The sequence below is a fragment of the Anolis carolinensis genome, chromosome 5, assembly GCF_035594765.1.
Source record: "Anolis carolinensis isolate JA03-04 chromosome 5, rAnoCar3.1.pri, whole genome shotgun sequence".
NCBI classification, from domain to species: Eukaryota; Metazoa; Chordata; class Lepidosauria; order Squamata; family Dactyloidae; genus Anolis; species Anolis carolinensis.
In genome coordinates this window covers 201,986,252-202,009,440 of record NC_085845.1, presented here as the reverse complement: position 1 = coordinate 202,009,440, position 23,189 = coordinate 201,986,252, and the positions used below count along the sequence as shown (strand labels likewise).

The following is a 23,189-nucleotide window of genomic DNA, read 5'->3' as shown; positions in this document are numbered from 1 at the left end:
TTCAATGGCGTTCAAGTTGGCCAACAGTGGGGTCCCCTAGGTATGAAGCAGCCAGGCTTTGAAACTGCAAGGCTATTCAATGGCGTTCAAGTTGGCCAACAGTGGGGTCCCCTAGGTATGAAGCAGCCAGGCTTTGAAGCTGCAATGCTATTCAATGGCGTTCAAGTTGGCCAACAGTGGGGTCCCCTAGGTATGAAGCAGCCAGGCTTTGAAGCTGCAAGGCTATTCAATGGCGTTCAAGTTGGCCAACAGTGGGGTCCCCTAGGTATGAAGCAGCCAGGCTTTGAAGCTGCAAGGCTATTCAATGGCGTTCAAGTTGACCAACAGTGGAGTCCCCTAGGTATGAAGCAGCCAGGCTTTGAAGCTGCAAGGCTATTCAATGGCGTTCAAGTTGGCCAACAGTGGGGTCCCCTAGGTATGAAGCAGCCAGGCTTTGAAGCTGCAAGGCTATTCAATGGCATTCAAGTTGGCCAACAGTGGAATCCCCAAGGTATGAAGCAGCCAGACTTTGAAGCTGCAAGGCTATTCAATGGCGTTCAAGTTGGCCAACAGTGGAATCCCCAAGGTATGAAGCAGCCAGGCTTTGAAGCTGCAAGGCTATTCAATGGCGTTCAAGTTGGCCAACAGTGGAATCCCCAAGGTATGAAGCAGCCAGGCTTTGAAGCTGCAAGGCTATTCAATGGCGTTCAAGTTGGCCAACAGTGGAATCCCCAAGGTATGAAGCAGCCAGGCTTTGAAGCTGCAAGGCTATTCAATGGCGTTCAAGTTGGCCAACAGTGGAATCCCCAAGGTATGAAGCAGCCAGGCTTTGAAGCTGCAAGGCTATTCAATGGCGTTCAAGTTGGCCAACAGTGGAATCCCCAAGGTATGAAGCAGCCAGGCTTTGAAGCTGCAAGGCTATTCAATGGCGTTCAAGTTGGCCAACAGTGGAATCCCCTAGGTATGAAGCAGCCAGGCTTTGAAGCTGCAAGGCTATTCAATGGCGTTCAAGTTGGCCAACAGTGGAGTCCCCAAGGTATGAAGCAGCCAGGCTTTGAAGCTGCAAGGCTATTCAATGGCGTTCAAGTTGGCCAACAGTGGGGTCCCCTAGGTATGAAGCAGCCAGGCTTTGAAGCTGCAAGGCTATTCAATGGCGTTCAAGTTGGCCAACAGTGGGGTCCCCTAGGTATGAAGCAGCCAGGCTTTGAAGCTGCAAGGCTATTCAATGGCGTTCAAGTTGGCCAACAGTGGGGTCCCCTAGGTATGAAGCAGCCAGGCTTTGAAGCTGCAAGGCTATTCAATGGCGTTCAAGTTGGCCAACAGTGGGGTCCCCTAGGTATGAAGCAGCCAGGCTTTGAAGCTGCAAGGCTATTCAATGGCGTTCAAGTTGGCCAACAGTGGGGTCCCCTAGGTATGAAGCAGCCAGGCTTTGAAGCTGCAAGGCTATTCAATGGCGTTCAAGTTGGCCAACAGTGGGGTCCCCTAGGTCTGAAGCAGCCAGGCTTTGAAGCTGCAAGGCTATTCAATGGCGTTCAAGTTGGCCAACAGTGGAGTCCCCTAGGTATGAAGCAGCCAGGCTTTGAAGCTGCAAGGCTATTCAATGGCGTTCAAGTTGGCCAACAGTGGAGTCCCCTAGGTATGAAGCAGCCAGGCTTTGAAGCTGCAAGGCTATTCAATGGCGTTCAAGTTGGCCAACAGTGGAGTCCCCTAGGTATGAAGCAGCCAGGCTTTGAAGCTGCAAGGCTATTCAATGGCGTTCAAGTTGGCCAACAGTGGAGTCCCCTAGGTATGAAGCAGCCAGGCTTTGAAGCTGCAAGGCTATTCAATGGCGTTCAAGTTGGCCAACAGTGGAGTCCCCTAGGTATGAAGCAGCCAGGCTTTGAAGCTGCAAGGCTATTCAATGGCGTTCAAGTTGGCCAACAGTGGAGTCCCCTAGGTATGAAGCAGCCAGGCTTTGAAGCTGCAAGGCTATTCAATGGCGTTCAAGTTGGCCAACAGTGGAGTCCCCTAGGTATGAAGCAGCCAGGCTTTGAAGCTGCAAGGCTATTCAATGGCGTTCAAGTTGGCCAACAGTGGAGTCCCCTAGGTATGAAGCAGCCAGGCTTTGAAGCTGCAAGGCTATTCAATGGCGTTCAAGTTGGCCAACAGTGGAGTCCCCTAGGTATGAAGCAGCCAGGCTTTGAAGCTGCAAGGCTATTCAATGGCGTTCAAGTTGGCCAACAGTGGAGTCCCCTAGGTATGAAGCAGCCAGGCTTTGAAGCTGCAAGGCTATTCAATGGTATTCAACAATGGAGTCCTCTAGGTATGAAGCACCCAGGCTTTTGAGCTGGAATGCTATTCTAGTTGGGTAACAATAGAATCCCCTAGGAATGAAAGGGAGATTGCTTGTGCATGCGCAGAGTGGTTATTTTTGGGTATTTTTCTGGCCTTGTCTCTTTTTTCATTTTTTTTTATGGTCACTCCTTGGAAAGTGATGAGTATTGTGGCCAATTTTGGTGTGATTTCGGCCAGTGGTTTTGTTGTTAACTCAGTCCTAATTACGCACATTACATTGTTATATATATATACTAGCTGTGCCCGGCCACGCGTTGCTGTGGCTTAGTCTGGTGGTGTTGGTCAGTCTACATTAGGTTGTATTGATGCTGTGACCTCCACCCTTCTTTATACTCACATTAGTAGTAGTATTTGAAGTCTGTTACCTTCTTCAATTTTTGTGTTGATTGACAATTGGTTGAGATCCCTGTTGTCTTTGGTTTGTTGTTAGTTGTAATGTCTGATTCTGTTGAGTGCGGTTTATATTTTTATTGTGGTACAATAGTCCTTTTTTTGTTTTGCCTGTGTAGGTGTTTATTATTGTTGTTGTTGTAGTGGTCATGAAGGTTGGATAAGTTAGATGCTACTGTATTGTTTATTGGAGGCCCAGTGTAGCACTGACTGGCCTCTCAGCCTCAGTGCCTGGCTGTTTCTTGCCTGTGATGGTGTTGATTCTTATTGTTGTTGTTGTTGTCATTGTTATTATTGTAATTGTTTTTTTGGAGGCCAAGTGTGAATGTAGTGATTGGGGAGGTGGATGAGTTGTGTTGTCAAATTTTGTATTTGTTATAGTCACAATGCGTTGTTGTGAGTTTTGTGGGTCCAGATTGTGGTTTTGTGGTGTAGTTGTGTTGTTACAACCGGGAGAAAAGGCTTTTGTGTTGTGTTGTCAAGTTTTATATTTCTGGGGCGTTTAGTTGTGTGCCAAGTTTTGTATTTCTGGGGCGTTTAGTTGTGTTGTTATAGTCACGATGCACTGTTGTGAGTTTTGTGGGTCCGGATTGTGGTTTTGTGGTGTGGTTGTGTTGTTACAATCGGGAGGGAATGCTTTTATGTTGTGTTGCCAAGTTTCATATTTCTGGGGCATTTAGTTGTGTTGCTATAGTCATGATGCGTTGTTGTGAGTTTTGTGGGTCCAGTGTGGTTTTGTGGTGTGGTTGTGTTGTTACAACAGGGAGGCAAGGCTTTTGCATTGTTTTGCCAAGTTTTGTGTTTCTGGGGCGTTTAGTTGTGTTGTTATAGTCATGATGCGTTGTTGTGAGTTTTGTGGGTCCGGATTGTGGTTTTGTGGTGTAGTTGTGTTGTTACAACCGGGAGGCAAGGCTTTTGTGTTGTGTTGTCAAGTTTTGTATTTCTGGGGCGTTTAGTTGTGTGCCAAGTTTCGTATTTCTGAGGCGTTTAGTTGTGTTGTTATAGTCACGATGCATTGTTGTGAGTTTTGTGGGTCCGGATTGTGATTTTGTGGTGTAGTTGTGTTGTTACAACCGGGAGGCAAGTCTTTTGCATTGTGTTGTCAAGTTTTATATTTCTGGGGTGTTTAGTTGTGTGCCAAGTTTCGTATTTCTGGGGTGTTTAGTTGTGTTGTTATAGTCACTGCGCAAACAACTTTATCATTTTATATATATATATACTAGCTGTGCCCGGCCACGCGTTGCTGTGGCGAAGTCTGGTGGTCTGGGAAATAAAGTATTGAGGAATTGGTGGTAGTTAAGGTCAAGGGTAAAGGTTTTCCCCTGACATTAAGCCCAGTCGTGTCTGACTCTGGCGGTTGGTGCTCATCTCCATTTCTAAGCCCAAGAGCCGGCGTTGTCCATAGACTCCTCCAAGGTCATGTGGGATGACTGCATGGAGGGGCGTTACCCTCCCACCGGAGCAGTACCTATTGATGCACTCACATTTGCATGTTTTCGAACTTCTGGGTTGGCAGAAGCTGGGGCTAACAGTGGGGGCTCTCTCCGCTCCCCCAATTCAAACCTTTCAGTCCAGAAGTTCAGCAGCTCAGCGCTTTAACATGCTGCGCCATCAGGGGATATTATTTCCTAAAGGTTGTGAATATACAATATTTCTGATTGGGTTTTTTTTGTTTGTTGGAGGCAAGTATGAATGCTGCAATTAGGAAAAATGATTAGGATGTAATGGCCTTGCAGCTTTAAAGCCTGGCTGTTTCCTCCCTGAGTGAATTTTTTGTTGGGAGGTGTTAGCTGGCCCTGATTGTTTCCTGTCTGGAATTCCCTTGTTTTCAGAGTGGTGTTGTTTGCGATATTTTATGTGCTTCTACTGTCTGTGGCCCTGAGAAAACAGAGGATTTTCCAGACTTTGATGATGGGAATACTTTGTTGGGAGGTGTTAGCTGGCCCTGATTGTTTCCTGTGTGGAATTCCCCTGTTTATTTACTGTCCTGGTTTTAGAGATTATATTGTTCTGCATTATTCTATCCCAGTAATTATTTCATATTAAAGAAGAATCTCACTTATCCAACATTCGCTTATACAATGTTCTGGATTATCCAACGCAGTCTGCTTTTTCATAATCAATGCCTTTGTAGTCAGTGTTTTAAATTCATTGTGATATTTTAGTGGTAAATTTGTAAATACAGTACAGTAGAGTCTCACTTATCCAACATAAACGGGCCGGCAGAACGTTGGATAAGCGAATATGTTGGATAATGAGGAATTAAGGATAACCCTATTAAACATCAAATTAAGTTATGATTTTACAAATGAAGCACCAAAACATCATGTTAGACAACAAATTTGTCAGAAAAAGTAGTTCAGTACACAGTAATGCTATATAGTAATTACTGTATTTATGAATTTAGCACCAAAATATCACGATATATTGAAAGCATTGACTACAAAAATGCGTTGGATAATCCAGAACGTTGGATAAGTGAGACTCTACTGTAAATACTACATAGCATTACTGCGCATGGAACTACTTTTTCTGTCAAATTTGTTGTATAATATGATGTTTTGGTGCTTAATTTGTATAACGATTACCTAATTTGATGTTTAATTGGCTTTTCCTGAATCCCTTCTTATTATCCAACATATTCACTTATCCTGCCGGCCTGTTTACGTTGGATAAGTGAGACTCTACTGTATATTTCTCATCTTATATTATCTGCTCAGAACTGGATTATATGAGGCTCCTTCTTCACAGCTGTATAAAATGTACACTGAAGTGGATTATATGGCAGTGTGGAGTCAAGATAATCCAGTGCAAAGCAGATAATATACGATTATAAATGGGTTATATAGCTGTGTTGAAGGGCCTTGAGTCTACACTGCCATATAATCCAGTGCAAATATGATAATCTGTGGAAGAAGCCTAAGTGAGGCCTAAATCTGCCTGTCCCCGAACTGAAACCTGGCTGTCCCTTGGTTGCTAGGCAACCAAGTGGGCAGAGATTAGCCCTCTAAACTGGCAGCAATTGGATAAAAAAATTATTGCTCTCCCTCTAATTAGGACTTTATTTTTCTTTTCTTTTTGTTGTATCAACCTTGAGGCGTGGATGATGGGTTGTGTTGTCAAATTTTGAGGTTGGGGGGCCTGTACTTTTGTTGTTTTGTGAATTGCCGTGATGCCATCACTCTTTTATATGTATAGATATATACATATACAGTAGAGTCTCATTTATCCAACACTCGCTTATCCAATGTTCTGGATTATCCAACACATTGTGATATTTTGGTGCTAAATTCGTAAATACAGTAATTACTATATAGCATTACTGCTTATTGATCTACTTTTTCTGTCAAACTTGTATAACATGATGTTTTGGTGGTTAATTTGTAAAATCATAACCTAATTTGATGTTTAATAGGCTTTTCCTTAATCCCTCCTTATTATCCAACATATTCGCTTATCCAATGTTCTGCCGGCCCGTTTATGTTGGATAAGCGAGACTCTACTGTATGTGTGTGTATATATATATATATATATATATATATATATATATATATTCTTGTAATTCCATCCCAGTCTTTAGGGAGCATTACATCAATTGAGGGTGTTGTTTTGTGATGATGGACTTGACATGGGCTGTGTTGCACTAGAGCCCTGAAGCCTCTTTTCACCACAAACCACATTTTGCAGATAATCCGATGTAAGAGATTATTAAAAGCAGAGTATAATGAAAACTGAATGTATGAAAAGCAAGCAAATAAAAAAGGAATCAAAGTTCAGCAGGTTATGTCCATAAAAGCCAAAAGTCCCACAAATCCTTTGCTTCTTCCAGAACACTGGCATTGGTCCCAAGAGATTTGTAGGATTTTTCAGAGGCAACACTGATGGAATCTTTCCAGGAGTTGTGTGTGACATCTGTAGACAGTCCACATTTCGCAGGTGTATAATAACAGAGTTGGGAGGACAATAGCTTTATGAACTATATGAACCTTGGTGTCCCTACGGATGTCCCGATCCTCAAACACTCTCTGCTTCATTCGGAAAAATGCTGCACTCGCAGAGCTCAGGCGGCGTTGCATTTCAGTCTCAATGTTGACTTTTGTGGAGAGGTGGCTGCCAAAGGAGCGGAAATGGTCAACGTATAGCAAGTTTGGGAGGACAGTAGCTTTATAAACAAGCACCTTGGTGTCCCTACGGATGGCCCGATCCTCAAACACTCTCTGCCTCATTCGGAAAAATGCTGCACTCGCAGAGCTCTGGCCGTGTTGTATTTCAGTGTCGATGTTGACTTTTGTGGAGAGGTGGCTGCCAAGATAGCGGAAATGGTCGACATTTTCTAATGTGACACCACTAAGCTGTATTCCTGGCACTGCAGAGGGATTGGCTGGTGCCTGTTGGAAGAGCACTTTGGTTTTCTCGATGTTCAATGAGAGGCCGAGCTTCTTGTATGCTTCTGCGAAGGTGTTTAGAGTGCCTTGTAGTGTAAGGCAATTTATCTCAAAAAGGAGTTCTGGCACAGGAGGCAATCAGACAGAAAATCTAGTCTCATGAGAGTACAAAAGCAAAGTTTATTTTCATCATAGAAGGTGGAACAGCCGTACACACCCACTTCAGTGGGTCCGTGCCATGCAAATGGCTGCCGCGAAGCGTGGCGTAGTTGTAACGAAGTGTGAATTTTTTAGTTTACAGATTTCATGTTTAATTGCATTCTGAGGCAGGTTGCCATAGTAACGAGGGGGGAGCCAACCGCCGTTTGGAGAAAAAGAAGGGAATGTTTTAAAAAGTGGTTAGTCTGTGCTCTGTTGAAGCTCAGGGAAGACTGATCCTAAGTTAGGGGATCAGGGAGACTCAATTGATCATTTTGAGTCAATTTAAAATAAGTTTGGTGACTTATTTTACGTTAGTCTATGCCCTAAGGAGGTGCAGTTAAGTCTGATCCTCAGTGAAGGGATCAGGGTGGCTCAAATGTTTGATTTTGAGTCAGTTTAAAATAAGTTTGGTGGCTTGTTTTAAGGTAGTCTGTTTCCAGATAAGGAACAGATAGTCTGTGACTGAAATTCACAGGGTGACTACAGGTTAAAGCAGTAAAGGAAGAAGTAGTATTTTAAAGTTTGAAACATCTCAATATAGCTTTGCAACTGTTAATCTAAGTGCCTCTAAAGAAGTTAATGTAACCATTAAGCTTGTGCCTGAATAAACGTGTTATTGTTCTTTTTAACATCTCAGGCTCTGACATATATATTACCATCAAAAAGCAAAGAAGAAAAAGGAAGAACAAATTTTAAAAAAGTCTCCTCTCTAAGTAGCCAGTGGCTACATCTTCTATAGTGGTGGCAAGAGTTGATAATCCCCTTAACATCTGGTGGTAGCTTTTAAATAAAACATCTTTAATAACTGGTGGCAGTGGATATAAAATAGATAATAATAATATAAATATAATTAATTAACAGAAACTCATCCACATCTCCGCAATTGGTGTCAGAGGTGGGATTTTTAAAAGATTTCTCCCCCTTCCTGACATCTTTGCAATTTGGTGGCAGCGGTGGGATTGAAAGATTCCCCCCTACCTAGAAGAGCCTCAGTCGTTCATAGCTCTTTGCACTTCGGTGGGTCCGTACCATGCAAATAGCTGCCGCGAAGCGTGGCGTAGTAAACAAAGAATATATATCTTGGCTTATCTAAACTTGACCAGTTACTGAGGATCTTCTTCACCTCCACACCTCTTTGGCACAGAGTGGTGTCTGTGATCTCACTTGTTTACTTGAACTAGTTACTGTCCTTGGGACTTTCTAGAGAAAGGTACCAGCTCAAGAGAAAGGGAGGGGCACAGGTCCTTTATTACTTTGGCTCATATAATGAGCTTATTGTCTATATAAAAGCTAATATGATATATCCAGAGGTAAAGCTATATATGCAAAAGTCTACCATTTTCTGGCTTATGGTCCCTTCAGTAGGTTTTCTTCTAAATGCGCACAGACTACGTTATCATCAGCATATTGGAGTTCTATAACAGATGTTGTTCTGACCTTGTCTTCTTTTAGAGACCTCATTAACATGGCGCCTCCTTCCAGGCCTAGCCGACCTTCCCAACATGGCGACGATGTAAAAATAATTACCCTTTCCGCCCTTCCCTACATGGCGCCCAACCTCCCTCTTATTATTAACCTGATTAATATTAATTTTAATATAATACCTATTATCATATCTCGTTGATGACTGAATCTTATTCCTATTTCTCTATATTTTTTATACTTTAAAGAAGGGAAAAGGTAGGGCCAGCCCTCCCCAAGATGGCGCTGCTGCGTCTCCCATCACGCCGTGCGTGATCCTTCCCAAGATGGCGCCTCCTCGGTTGTGTTTAGTTTAGTCCTTTCCAACATGGCGCCCAAAGATTACAAAAAATACTTTTTGTTACCTTCCCAACATGGCACCCATCCTCTTCCTCACTAACACTTAAATATAATACTTATTATCCCTTTTTTCATTTCCCGTTGTTAATGTGAATAAAGTGAATAAAGGAGGAAAATGAGGGTTCTGGACCTTCCGAAGATGGCGCCGCTGCGTCTCCCATCACGCCGTGCGTGCTCCTTCCCAACATGGCGCCTCCTCGGTTGTGTTTAGCTTAGTCCTTTCCAACATGGCGCCCTGAGGCTTGGGAGAAAAAAAAAACCCTTTGCGACCTTCCCAACATGGCGTCCAAAGTCCCGCCTATTTAATAACTTAATATAATCCTTATCACTCTTATTTCTCCTTCAGTGTCGTTAATGAACGGATACTTCTTCAATTTCTATACATTTGCGAATTTTAAAGGAGGAGAAAGGGCGGCTCCAAGTGGGGCTGTCCCTTCCCAAGATGGCGTCGCTGTGTCTCCCACCACGCCGTGCGTGCTCCTTCTCAACATGGCGCCTCCTCGGTTGTGTTTAGCTTAGTCCTTTCCAACATGGCGCCTGAGGTTTGGGGGGGGGAAAAAACCCTTTGCGACCTTCCCAACATGGCGCCCAAACTCCCTCCTATTTAACACCTTAATATAATACTTATCCCAATTATTTCTCCTTCAGTGTCGTTAATGAACGAATACTTCTTCAATTTCTATACATTTGCGAATTTTAAAGGAGGAGAAAAGGCGGCTCCAAGTGGGGCTGTCCCTTCCCAAGATGGCGTCGCTGCGTCTCCCACCACGCCGTGCGTGCTCCTTCCCAACATGGCGCCTCCTCGGTTGTGTTTAGCTTAGTCCTTTCCAACATGGCGCTCTGAGGTTTGGGGGGGGGGGAACCCTTTGCGACCTTCCCAACATGGCGCCCAAACTCCCTCCTATTTAACACCTTAATATAATACTTATCCCAATTATTTCTCCTCCAGTGTCGTTAATGAACGAATCCTCCTTCTATTTCTTTATATTTGTAAACTTTGAAGTGAATAAAGGAGGGAAAGGAGGAGGGAAAGGTGGGTCTTGCCCTTCCCAAGATGGCGTCGCGGCGGGTCCCGTGACGCAGTGCGTGCTCCTTCCCCCCCTCCCGCCTACTGCCGCGACTGGCTTTGCCGCCGCCTCAGAAAGCCAGGCCCGTGTTTGCCCGTCGTAGTAGTGTATGGCGAGAGTAGGCCCCGCTTGAGGCCTGCAGGCGTTCCGTGCGCTTCCCGCCTCGCTGAGGGAGGAGGAGCAGGCCTCGCGGGCCTCGCGTAGCGGAGCGGCCGAAGGGAGTCTGCGCGGTCCCTTCCTGCCTGTGTCCCTGCCTGGCCTCCACGGCGCAGGCCCGCGGCAGCGCAGCCGCTCTGAGGTGAGTGCCCTACCGCGCAACCGCCTCCTCGCACACTCGCCTCACGCAGCCGCAGCAACGACGCGAGCCTCGCAGGCCTCGCAGGCCTCCCGCCCTCCCCCGGCCGGGGCCTCCGCGCTCGCCGCCGCCGCGCCACCCCGGCGCCTCAGCCGCCCCGCTAGGCCGCGAGGGACCCAGGGCGGGAAGCCGCCATCACCCGCCTCGCCTCTTGCTCTTCGGGAGCAGAACATGGCGGACGCCTCGGTCCTCCCCATTATAAGCGGAATCCAGGCACATCCAGGGCCTGGAAGTGTTTCTTAGCGGATTAGAGTGCTTTATCAGTATTATTAGTAATATTATTTTGAGAGACTACAATGTTTATTATTATTAATGATAATATGGCCGTCATCAGGAGGGATATTAATTACATATTATACAGTACATGTAATATTACTAATAATATTACAATATATTGATATGGTACAATATAGTAATTTATTGCCAATATTGTGCTATGCTACCGGGTGAGAAGGGCGGGATATAAATGTATTAAATAATAAATAAATAAATAAATATTCCTCATTCTAAAGGGAATCCAAATGACAACAAGGGCCTGGAAGTGTTTCTTAGCGGATTAGAGTGCTTTATCAGTATTATTAGTAATATTATTTTGAGAGACTACAATGTTTATTATTATTATTAATAATAATAATAATATGGCCGTCATCAGGAGGGATATTAATTACATATTATACAGTACATGTAATATTACTAATAATATTACAATACAGTAGAGTCTCACTTATCCAACATAAACGGGCCGGCAGAATGTTGGATAAGCGAATATGTTGGATAATAAGGAGGCATTAAGGAAAAGCCTATTAAACATCAAATTAGGTTATGATTTTACAAATTAAGCACCAAAACATCATGTTATACAACAAATTTGGCAGAAAAAGTAGTTCAATACGCAGTAATGCTATGTAGTAATTACTGTATTTATGAATTTAGCACCAAATATCACGATATATTGAAAACATCGACTACAAAAATGTGTTGGATAATCCAGAACTGGATAAGCGAGTGTTGGATAAGTGAGACTACTGTAGTACAATATAGTAATTTATTGCCAATATTGTGCTATGCTACCGGGTGAGAAGGGCGGGATATAAATGTATTAAATAATAAACAAATAAATAAATATTCCTCATTCTAAAGGGAATCCAAATTACAACAAGGGACTGGAAGTGTTTTATTGCATTACAATACAGTAGAGTCTCACTTATCCAACGTTCGCTTATCCAACGTTCTGGATTATCCAACGCATTTTTGTAGTCAATGTTTTCAATATATTGTGATTTTCTGGTGCTAAATTCATAAATACAGTAATTACGACATAGCATTACTGCATATTGAACTACTTTTTCTGTCAAATTTGTTGTATAACATGATGTTTTGGTGCTTAATTTGTAAAATCATAACCTATTTTGATGTTTAATAGACGTCTCCTTAATCTCTCCTTATTATCCAACATATTCGCTTATCCAACATTCTGCCAGCCCGTTTATGTTGGATAAGTGAGACTCTACTGTACTTATTCTTTTAATGTATTAGAATATTATTCTTTATTATCATCATCATTATTAATATTATTATTTTTAATAGTTATTATTATTATTATTAATAATAATAATATGGTGGTACTGTATTATTAATATGGCTGTCATAAGGAGGGAGACCCAGACTATTCCTGATTCTAAAGGGGTTGGATTACATTGTTTTATCAGTATTATTAGTAATATTATTTTGATTATTGTGATAGATTACAATGTTATTAATAATAATAATATGGCCATCATCAGGGGGATATTACTCCTTTTAAAGGGAATCCAATGACAACAAGGGCCTGGAAATGTTTTATTGGATTACAATACATATTCTTCTAATGGATTAAAATATTATTCTTTATTGTTATCATTATTAATAATATTGTGGTAGTACTGTATTATTAACATAGCTGTCATAAGGAGGGATGCCCACACTATTCCTGATTTTAAAGGGGTTGGATTACATTGTTTTATTAGCATTATTAGTAGTAATATTTTGATAGACTAAAATGTTGTTGTTAATAATAATAATAATTCCTCATTCTAAAGGGAATCCAAATGACAACAAAGGCCTGGAAGTGTTTCTTAGCGGATTGCAGTGTTTTATCAGTATTATTAGTAATATTATTTTGAGAGACTACAATGTTATTATTAATAATAATAATATGGCCTTCATCGTATACATATGTGTATACACAATGTAATTTACAATAATATATAATTATAACATATTGTATATACATATAATATTCATAATATTATATTGTAATACGATATAATATTCATAATACAATATAATAATATTAATTATATATTATATTTTACATGTAATATTACTAATAATGTTTTAATGGATTACAGTGTTTTATCAGTATTATTAGTAATATTATTTTGATAGACTACAATGTTATTATTATTATTATGATTAATAATAATAATATGGCCGTCATCAGGGGGATATTACTCATTTTAAAGGGAATCCAATGACAACAAGGGCCTGGAAATGTTTTATTGGGTTACAATACTTATTCTTTTAATGGATTATAATATTATTCTTTATTGTTGTCATTATGAATAATATTATGGTAGTACTATATTATTAATATGGCTGTCATCAGGAGGGAGACCCAGACTATTCCTGATTCTAAAGGGGTCGGATTACATTGTTTTATCAGTATTATTAGTATTATTATTTTGAAAGACTACAATATTATTATCATCATCATCAGGGAGGATATTTCTCATTCTAAAGGGAATCCAATGACATCAAGGGCCTGGAAATGTTTTATTGGATGACAATACTTATTATTTTTATTATTTATTGGATTAGATTATTATTATTATTATTGTATTATTAATATGGCTGTCACCAGAAGGGATACGCATATTATTCCTGAATCTAAAGGGGGAAATCCCAATCTTTTTCAATAACCTGGAAATGCCATGTTTTAATGAATTAAAATAATATGCTTTATTATAATTATGAATATTACAATATGTATTAATATGGTAGTATTATTAATATGGCAGTTATCAGCATACCCAGATTATTCGTGATTCTAAAGGGGGGGGATTCCATCCTATTTCAATGGCCTGCAAATGTTTTAATGGATTTCAATAATATTCTTTTATATATAGATTATCCCATAATGTTTCAATGGCCTGGAAAAGCTGTATGTGTATGGATTAAGATAATATTCTTTATTATTAATAATAATAATATGGTAGTACTATTAATATGGTGGTTGTCAGGGGGATCTCATTGTTATTCAGAGGACAGTAAAAGGGGGTTCCTATTGTTTTAATTGATTGAAATAATAGTGTCTATTATTTATTATTATTAATATTGGAGTATTATTAATGTGACAGTCAGGAGGTTTTCATGATTTTTCAGGGGACAGTACAAAGGGGAGGGTTCCCCATAATATTTCAGTGGCCTGGAAATGCCATGTTTTAATGATCTAAAATATTTACTATTATTAATATTAGTATTACTATTATTATTATGGAAAGGGGGTTGAATAGAAAAAGGCAGAATCCCATAATATTTCAATAGCTAGAAAAAAGAGGGAATGGAATAGAAAAGTGTATTATAGTATTATTATAGTATTATTAATATTGCGGTCGTCAGGAAGAATATCCAAATTATTTGTGCTTAGAAAGGGGAAAAGTCCGTCATATTTCAATGGCCTGGAAATGCCATATTTTAATGGGTGGGGATCCCATATTTCAGTAGCTAGGAAAAGAGAGGAAATAATAGAAAAGGAAAGAGGAACCTCATGTGTGTATTAATAATAATAATATATTTATGATTAATACTTTCCTTATCCATATTAATACTAAGATACTATTATTAATATGGCAGTTGTTACATTAAAATATGACATTATTAATATGACAATCATCGAGGGATCTCAGGATTATTCAGGGGACATTAAAGGGGGAATTGTAATGGTAATGGATTAAAGTAACATTATTTGTTCATTATTAATATTAATATTATTTTATGAATGTGGCAGTTGTCAAGGGGCTCTCATAATTGTTCAGAGGATAGTAATGGGGGTCCCATTGTATTTCAATGGATTAAAATATATTAAATTATTGTTGTTGTTGTTAATATTGTAGTATTACTATGTCCACCCTCCTCTCCAATTTGGTTTCACATTTCCATGTTGCAAGATGTACCTGAATGCAATTGGTGATGAAATTTGCTAAAGGACTGTGTGGTAGGACATTGTCATTTTGTTATCGAAATTCAGCATTTAGCCAAGTCATTAAAATACCTAAAACATTGGGAAAAGATTCATAGCTGGCCTGTGAGTTATTATTGACCTTCTTTGGTGAGGAGAGCTGCTGTTTTTCTGTTTCATTTTCCAAGGGAAGATCCTACTTTCATTTCCTCTTTGTCTCCTCCTCCTTTTCCCACGCTTTCTAGCCTAGACAGGACAAGGAGAGATGGGAGAAAGAAGAGCTCCTCAGAGAGTGCACATGTCTTTTGCATGATCTCTTTTGACTTCACATGCTTACTTACATGTGCATGGCAGTGTTGAAATTGGGTCAGCTCCCGTCTTCCCTCACCTCCCTCACTTTCCTCTTGTTTTGGGGAAGATGAGATTCTTCCCTGGGTTACAGTTGGGATGGTACCCCCTCTCTCCAGAATCTTCTGATTCCAATCCCAGTGATTGAGTTACTCACCCCAAAAGGAATAGGAGGAAGTACTCCTTGCTTTAACCCAGCTTTTTCTTCGATGAGGATCCCCTTTTAAATACCTTTGTGATTGTGGACTCCCAAGACTTAACTCAAAATTTAAGGCACTAGACTGCATCAAATAATTATTTCATTTTTCTTTTAAAGTTCTTTCAGATTTAGAGAGAATATGCTAATGAACACACACCTATTATGATACGTTTGATTGTAATGATTCCATATGAATTTAAAATAATAATATTAACACTAATAACACTGTGACACAAAATTTGGAAAATGCTCTGTTCCTGGTTTGAAAGTGTTATTTCCTGTTTAATTGTGTTGTCCTTCCTTTGAAAGTTGTTGTTCTAATCCACAAACTTTGTTTTTGTGGCTGCCACAAACTAGGTTGAATGGATTGAGACTCGATAAGATAGTCATTGAAAACTATAGGATATTCTTCCCACATAACATAGGTTTTGCATCTTAATAAACTTTCTCCACATTTCTATGATAAACCCAGTTAGGAAATGACATTTATAACTTAGGGGGGAAAACCCTGTATGTAAGGGCTCCTAGGGCCATTCAGTCCAATCCCATTCTGCCCTGAAGGAATACACAACGCAAAGCATTCCCAACACTTGTTTTAAAACCTCAAAACCATGCAAACATGATGGAAATTGCAATCCAGAATGTCTACAGGGCACCTGGTTGTGTAAGGCTGTTCTAGACAGTGCTTGCCCTCTCCGCATCATGTGTTTCATGGGTGTGCAACAAGAGGAAGATCTCTTTGCTGTCCCTCTTCTTCAGTCTGCAGGACTCCACCAGGATTTGGGCCTCGCAGCAGCAGGACCGGCTTGTCAAGGAAGTTGTCAAGAGAGAGGCAGGCTGGGGCGGGAAGCTTTCATCTGGTCTGTCTGGAAGAGCAGGAGACTTTGTCCATTCAAAGAGAGAAAGTGGTATTTTCCCTGTCAATCAATTTGGGTAGAACTTAGTCCATTGAATATCATTAGGGTTATAGGACACCAGTTCATCAAGTGCTCTGAGGACACCTTTTATCATGGATAGTTGAGTGAATGATATAGGAATTTACACAGATACAGGACAAGATAATGGGGGGGGGAAATACTTCCATAATGGGAAGCTGTGGCCAAAAAGAACTTAAATATTAAGAAATGTGTTATGGCATAAGCTTGAAGTAGTCAGTATCCACAAAAGCGTTTTGTGTGCCTTCTTTCTAGTCATGCTTGCTTATGGCTCCCCAAAAGCAAACCTCAGAGGAAGACAAAAGGCAAACTCCTACTGAATAAACAATGTTAGGAAAAACCTAGATAATAATATATTTGGTGGGGGTTTGCCTTTGCCTTCCGCTGAGAGTGTGCGAATTCTTGAAAGTCATCCTGGGTTTCCCTGGCCATTTCAAACCTTGGCTCTTCTACATGAGCTTAGGCTGTAATAAATTGGCTATTTAACATGCCACAGAGTTGTATTATGGCTTTGAAATAGATATTATCTGGCAAAAAAACTAAAGGGTACGCAGTAGCCATAGCTTGAAAGATAGTATCTAATAAAATAAAATCCTCTCCCTCTGCACCTGTTACCTGGAGGGAAACAATGGCAGTAAAACTGGTTTTGAAATGGGTTCCCTTGGTATGCAGCAGCAGTTCTTTTAGACAATGTTATCATGGTCTAGGACACGTCGTCTTCTGAGTTTCCAAAAGGAAAATTTCTACCTGAGCTTGTTGTGTACAATATGGGTGTTTCAATATTTTAAATGTCTTCATGTGTATCCCACTCTTCTCCAAATAATAGAACTTAAGGCGGCTTGCAACTTGCTGAAAACAATAGTTTGAAACTATATATAAACACTTTAATAGAATCAATACAAATAAAATAAAGGTATAAATAGAAAATATAAATATAAAAGTTATTTAGAAGATAATTTAAACAATGTATCAAGTAAATATTGATTTAAAAGACCGTTTTGTTATTTTGTGTATTTAAATCACGATTTGTGGCAATTTTGTGGTGTTTGATTGGCAAGATTTGTTCAAAGAGGTTTTTCCATTGCCTCCCTCTGAGACTAAGAGAGTGTGATTTGCTTCTGGTCATTCCTTGGATTTCCTCACCCAGCGGCCTTCAGAGTTGTACTCCAGCACTCTGACCACCTCCCAGAAGACCATAGGCAAGCTACAGATCATCACAGCACACAATGAAGAGCTCATCTTCGTCGGTTTCTGACAGCCTGACAATACAAGCAGTCCCCAAGTTACAAACAAGAGGTTCTATAGATTTGTTCTTAAGTTGAATTTGTATGTAAGTTGGAACAGGCACATTTCTTAAGGTTAACTAGATAGACAGATAGATAGATAGGTATGCTTTGGATGGAGTAGGGATGGGTTAATAGCCCGGTAGTATTTTGCTATCTGTGCCCCTGTTCAGAAGATTTTACCACCCTTTCTGTCACTGTGAGAATTGTATTTTGAAAAATTTGTCTTGTTGTGGAAACAAGAATTGGAAATAAATCTTCAGTGGAGACCCCTTTTCCCCATGATAATAACTTTCAGGAGTGAATTTTCCTTCTGAGAAGTAGACTTCTCGCCCTTCTTGTTATCTCAACCCATTCTTAGCTAGGAGTTGTTCATAAGTCAGATGTTTGTAAGTTGGGGACTGCCTTTATAGCATTGTTCAGAGTCCCGAAGGCTTCTGTCAAGTTCCCACAAAAAAGACTGCAAAGGCAATAAGATAGAAATAAGGGTTTCTCTTGAGGATCTTAGAGCTCTAATGGGTTCATAAAGCAAGAGACAGTCTTTCAGATAGCCTGTACCCAGGCAGTGCAAGGCTTTATTGGTTAGAACCCACACTTTGAAAAAGACCAGCAGCTAGTGGAGCTGATGCAACTCCCACTCCTAGGCTTTTTTTGTGGGCTGAGGCTGTAATTTAGGTTGCAGGCCATTTTTAAAATGTAAGAAATTATCTCTTTGCTGCACATGCTTCTGTGGTTTCACGCCAGTGCTGTCATGGAGCAACTCCCCAACAATTTTTAACTTCCCTTCTTTAAGTGTCCAAAGAATTTTTCAGAAAAAGGAAATGACTGGTGTTAGCTACCTCTCTGCATAATTTCAAGAAAATATTATTTTCTCTTGATTTTAATGCAGTTTCAGTAGAGAAGAGTGTGATCGAGAGTTTCAGGAGGGAAACTCTGAAGCTGTCCAGATGTTGTACATCACATTATCCCTGACAATTTGCCTTTCTATAAGTAGCTATTATTACTACTATTATAGCTACTTATAGTATAGCAAATTATTATGTTTATTTATACCCCACTTTTTCTCTCCACAAAGCAGACTCAAAGTGGCTACCATAATACCTTGAATATCCTCAATGTTGGCTAGTTTTGGAAGTTAAACAGAGTAATGCTTGCTTTCTTCTTGAATGGAAGATGAACAGGAAAAAATCCTGGGGACTTTCAGGTACAACTGGGAAAAAAAATCCATCTGAAACCATAGAGAGCCATCTGATTCAGTACAAGACAACTTCCTATTTGAAACTGTTGGAAATTGGAGCCCATCTCTATCTTAAAGATCATTGGTTACCAACTTCTATATTAAAAGATTAGGGATTGCTCAAAAGAAATGCATAGAGCATTTTAAGTCGGGCTTCTGTGGTTTTTAGTTTTTTATATGTTTTATGGTTTTTAATTGAATTGTTTTAATACTAATGATATTTAATTCTGTTTTAATATTTGAAATATTTGTATATTTGAAAATAGTATTGAAATGTTTTTAATGTAAGCTGCTTTGAGCCTCCTTTGTGGAGAGAAAAAAGCAGAATATAAATAAACATAATAATAATAGAGAACTGTCCTGTGGGGCAAGGTAGTATTTCAGATTTAAATATAATAGCTGCCCACAGCAAAACTAGGGAACTTTTGGCTATACAGATGTTGGCTTTCTGCCTCTCGTTAGCTCCCCCCAAATATGAAGGATGATGCAAGATGAAGGGTTAGAAGGCATGATCATCAAGTTTGTAGACGACATCAAATTGGGAGGGATAGCTAATACTCCAGAAGACAGGAACAGAATCCAAAATAATTTTAACAGATTAGAGAGATGATGTCAAAAGTAACATAATGGACCTCAACAGGGACCAATGCAAGATCCTCCACAGAAAAAATGAAATGCAAAGATACAGAATGGGGAACGCCTGGCTCAACAGCAATACATGTGAAAAAGATATTGGAGTCTTCATAAGGGAGGAAGGTGAATATGATCCAACAATGTTATGTGGGGGCAAAAAAGGCCAATGGGATTTTGACCTGCATAAATAGGAGTCTAGTGCTTAGATCCAGGGAAGCCATGCTACTGCTCTATTCTGCCTTGGTCAGACCACACCTGGAATACGGTGTCCAATTCTGGGCACCATAGTTTAAAAGATGTTGACTCTAAGCTGGAATGTGTCCAGAGGAGGGTGAGTAAAATGATCAAGTGTCTGGAGAACAAGCCCTATGAGGAGCGGCTGAAAGAGCTGGGCATGTTTAGCCTGCAGAAAAGAAGCCTGAGAGGGGAGGCATGATGAGCGCTATGTATCAAGATGTGGGGGGAAGTCATAGGGAGAAGGGAGCAAGCTTGTTTTCTGTTGCCCTGGAGACTAGGATGCAGAACAATGGCTTCAAACTACAGGAAAGGAGATTCCTCCTGAACATCAGGAAGAACTTCCTCACTGAGAGAGCTGTTAAGCAGTGGAACTCTCTGACCCGTAGTGTGGTGGAGGGTCCTTTGGAAGCTTTTAAGCAGAGGCTGGATGGCCATCTGTCGGGAGTGCTTTGAATGCGATTTTCCTGCTTCTTGGCAGAATGGGGTTGGACTGGATGGCCCACGAGGTCTCTTCCAACTCTATGATTCTATCTATGATTCTAAGATGAGGAATGAAGAGAATTTAGCCCAGCAAAGCTGGAAGGCACCTTAGTCTCCATTACATATTTGGGGCTTCTTTATGTAGAAAGAGGAACCACTGTTCCGTTTGACAGAGATATGCCTTCTAATACTGCATTAAACAAAGGTTTTGGTGAGAGAAAAAGACCTCATTATTATTGCTTGTTATTTGGTTGCGTGGGAAAAAAACAGAAGTGGAGAGGTGTGTGAAAATCAAAAGACTACATGGTGTAATAGATTAGGACTCGGGGACCTGGGCTCAAAGCCACACAATTGAAAAGATCTCTGAGCCTGTCCCAAATGGGAAGGAGAACGGTATGCGTTGCCTTTTGCTCCTTACAGGAAAATGCAGGCTATAACTGAAAACAATTGTTTGTTCCTGATAATGAAGGTGCTGTGCTGAATGGCTCTGTTGCAGAAAATGGGAGTGATTTCTTAATGTTTTTCTTCTCCTCCTCCTCTTGGCCAATACAATTCATCTTACTGGAATCTACTCTCTCTCATTCCTGCCTCCTTTGTGGTTATAGTTTGTGTTGTACGTCAACAGGCATTGTGGTGCAGACAGCCTGACAGCCACCCACATCTTGTTCTGGTAGTACAGCCAGTTTCCAGAGTCAGAATGTGCATTTATTATTACAGTTGGACAACACTTTCCTTGGCTCAAGTCTGTGGTATCCTGGGAGTTATAGTCTTACAAGGACTTTCTCCTGCTTCGTCAAAGTGCTGGTGCCTCACCAAACTATAGCTCTCAGGATTCCATAGCACTGTCTGAGCCATGGCAGTTAAAGTGTTGTCACACCGCATTAATTCTACAGTGTTGATGCATCCAGAGTGTCATTCCCCCACAAAGCATTCTCAATTTCCACTGTGGAATCAGCATACATGTTAGAGCAGTGGTTCTCAACCTGTGGGTCCCCAGATGTTTTGGCCTTCAACTCCCAGAAATAATAATAATAATATAATAATAATAATAATAATAATAATAATAATAATAATAATAATAATAATAATAAAAACTTTATTTATACCCTGCCACCATCTCCCCACGGGGACTCGGGGCAGCTCACATGGGGCAAGGCCCAATTAGCACAGTTTACAAAACCAACAGCATAAATACATTGAACAATATACAAAAAATAATAAAACACAGTAAGACAATAAAACAAGAGCTAATACAGCTGTAAATCAATCAACCACCAAGTACAATTCAGTCAACTTCATTGGTGGGGGGGGGACTGCAGCAGCAATATAAAATATCACTTAAAAAATCCCAACAGCTGTTAAACTGGCTGGGATTTCTGGGAGTTATAGGCCAAAACATCTGGGGATCCACAGGTTGAGAACCACTATGGCAGGGGAATTATGTGAGGATACCAAATCCACAATTTGCATTATGTAGGATCCCATCAATTTGCTTCATCCCTGAACCATATGGTGAACCCCTAAAGAAATGCATACATGCAGCAAATGAAGGTGCAATAAATCAAGTCAATCTTGGTTTTCCTCCTGTTCTCGCATGGCTCTCTTCTTTAAAACAAAGGACTGCTTTGTATTCCGGTCTCCTTTGCAACAGCAGCAGCTCTGGCTCTTTTTCCTTCAAGAATCTCTCTCGCCTTTAAAACAAGAATGTGTGCTTTTGAAATGCCAGTCCTGCCATTCAAGGTATTCCAAAGAAGCCGTTTACACTCAGTCCTCATAGAAGAGAAGCAAGTTAATTCTTGCTAGGTCCACTTTCCTAGTCAGGGCTTAGAGTTTCGTTAAATGTGTATATGGCCCCGCTGGGGAATAACTAGTGAGTAGGTTAACTAACCTGTTGGGATCAGATAGTACTCCGTTTGGAATAGAAGTGTGCCTTTTGTCTGTAGAAAAAAATAGTTTATAATGAAACTATTAGACTAAGATAAATTGCTAGAAACAAAAATAAACCAATTACTATAAATAAACAAAGCACCGCAAATAAATAAAGTACAGTAGAGTCTCACTTATCCAACATAAACGGGCCGGCAGAATGTTGGATAAGCGAATATGTTGGATAATAAGGAGAGATTAAGGAGAAGCCTATTAAACATCAAATTAGGTTATGATTTTCCAAATTAAGCACCAAAACATCATGTTATACAACAAATTTGACAGAAAAAGTAATTCAGTATGCAGTAATGCTATGTAGTAATTACTGTATTTATGAATTTAGCACCAAAATATCACGATTTATTGAAAACATTGACTACAAAAATGCGTTGGATAATCCAGAACGTTGGATAAGTGAATGTTGGATAAGTGAGACTATACTATAAATAAAGTACTGCAAATAAAGGAAATATAGAAAAAAGCTATTGTTCCAAAATAAAATACTGCAACAGCTTGGTTGGATCTCTTTGAAGTGGCCACTTAGACAGTGGGCAGATTTGGCATCAGGGGCACTTTAACTTGCTGTCTATTTTGTGTTGGTTGTGCATTCATCATCTACTCCTGTGCTCTACAATCCAGAGTTCTGTTTTCGAAACTTTGACAAGCTGAAGCAGTAAAAAGCTTTTTCTTTGGCCTATGCCTTTGTGGATTCTTCCTCATTTCCTCAACTTTCTTTGCTTTAAAATCTGTGCAAATTGCCTTATGGGAGAGCAGAGCTTTTGAAGGCTTGTGCAGGAGTTGGATACAGTTTGTATATTTCTCTGTGTGAATATTTATCCAAATGATGGTTAGAATGAGCACGTTCCAGTAATAAAATTGTGCTTGCACAATTCAAACCCTCTCCACAGATGGCCATCCAACCTCTTAAAAGCCTCCAGAGAAGGAGACCATCAGATTCCCAGGCAATCACATATTCCATTGTTGAACAGCTGCTCTTACTTCCATTAAGCTCATTCTAATATTCCATTAGAATCTTTTCCTGCAGTCTGCAGGCAACAAAACAGTTTGTTATCCTCCAAACAGCTGTTTGTATCACATCATTATTATTTCTCTCTTACACTTTTGTAGATTTTTCATAAGAAATTTATTATTATTATTAT

At 40.2% G+C, this 23,189-nt stretch overlaps 1 protein-coding gene across 6 annotated transcripts in view; it reads left to right on the top strand.

The window, feature by feature from the left end:
* The first annotated feature begins 10,204 nt into the window (after positions 1-10,204).
* Positions 10,205-23,189, top strand: part of nrf1 (nuclear respiratory factor 1) — a 74,843-nt gene continuing 61,858 nt past the window's right edge. For 2 of the 6 annotated variants that reach the window (XM_062983364.1, XM_062983363.1), the window contains exon 1: positions 10,205-10,475. The gene's annotated coding sequence lies outside the window, so the exon portion shown is untranslated. Of the gene's footprint in view, positions 10,476-12,827; positions 16,207-23,189 lie in introns of those variants that run through there. The other 4 variants (XM_062983367.1, XM_062983366.1, XM_062983368.1 and 1 more) reach the window with 3 other exon arrangements.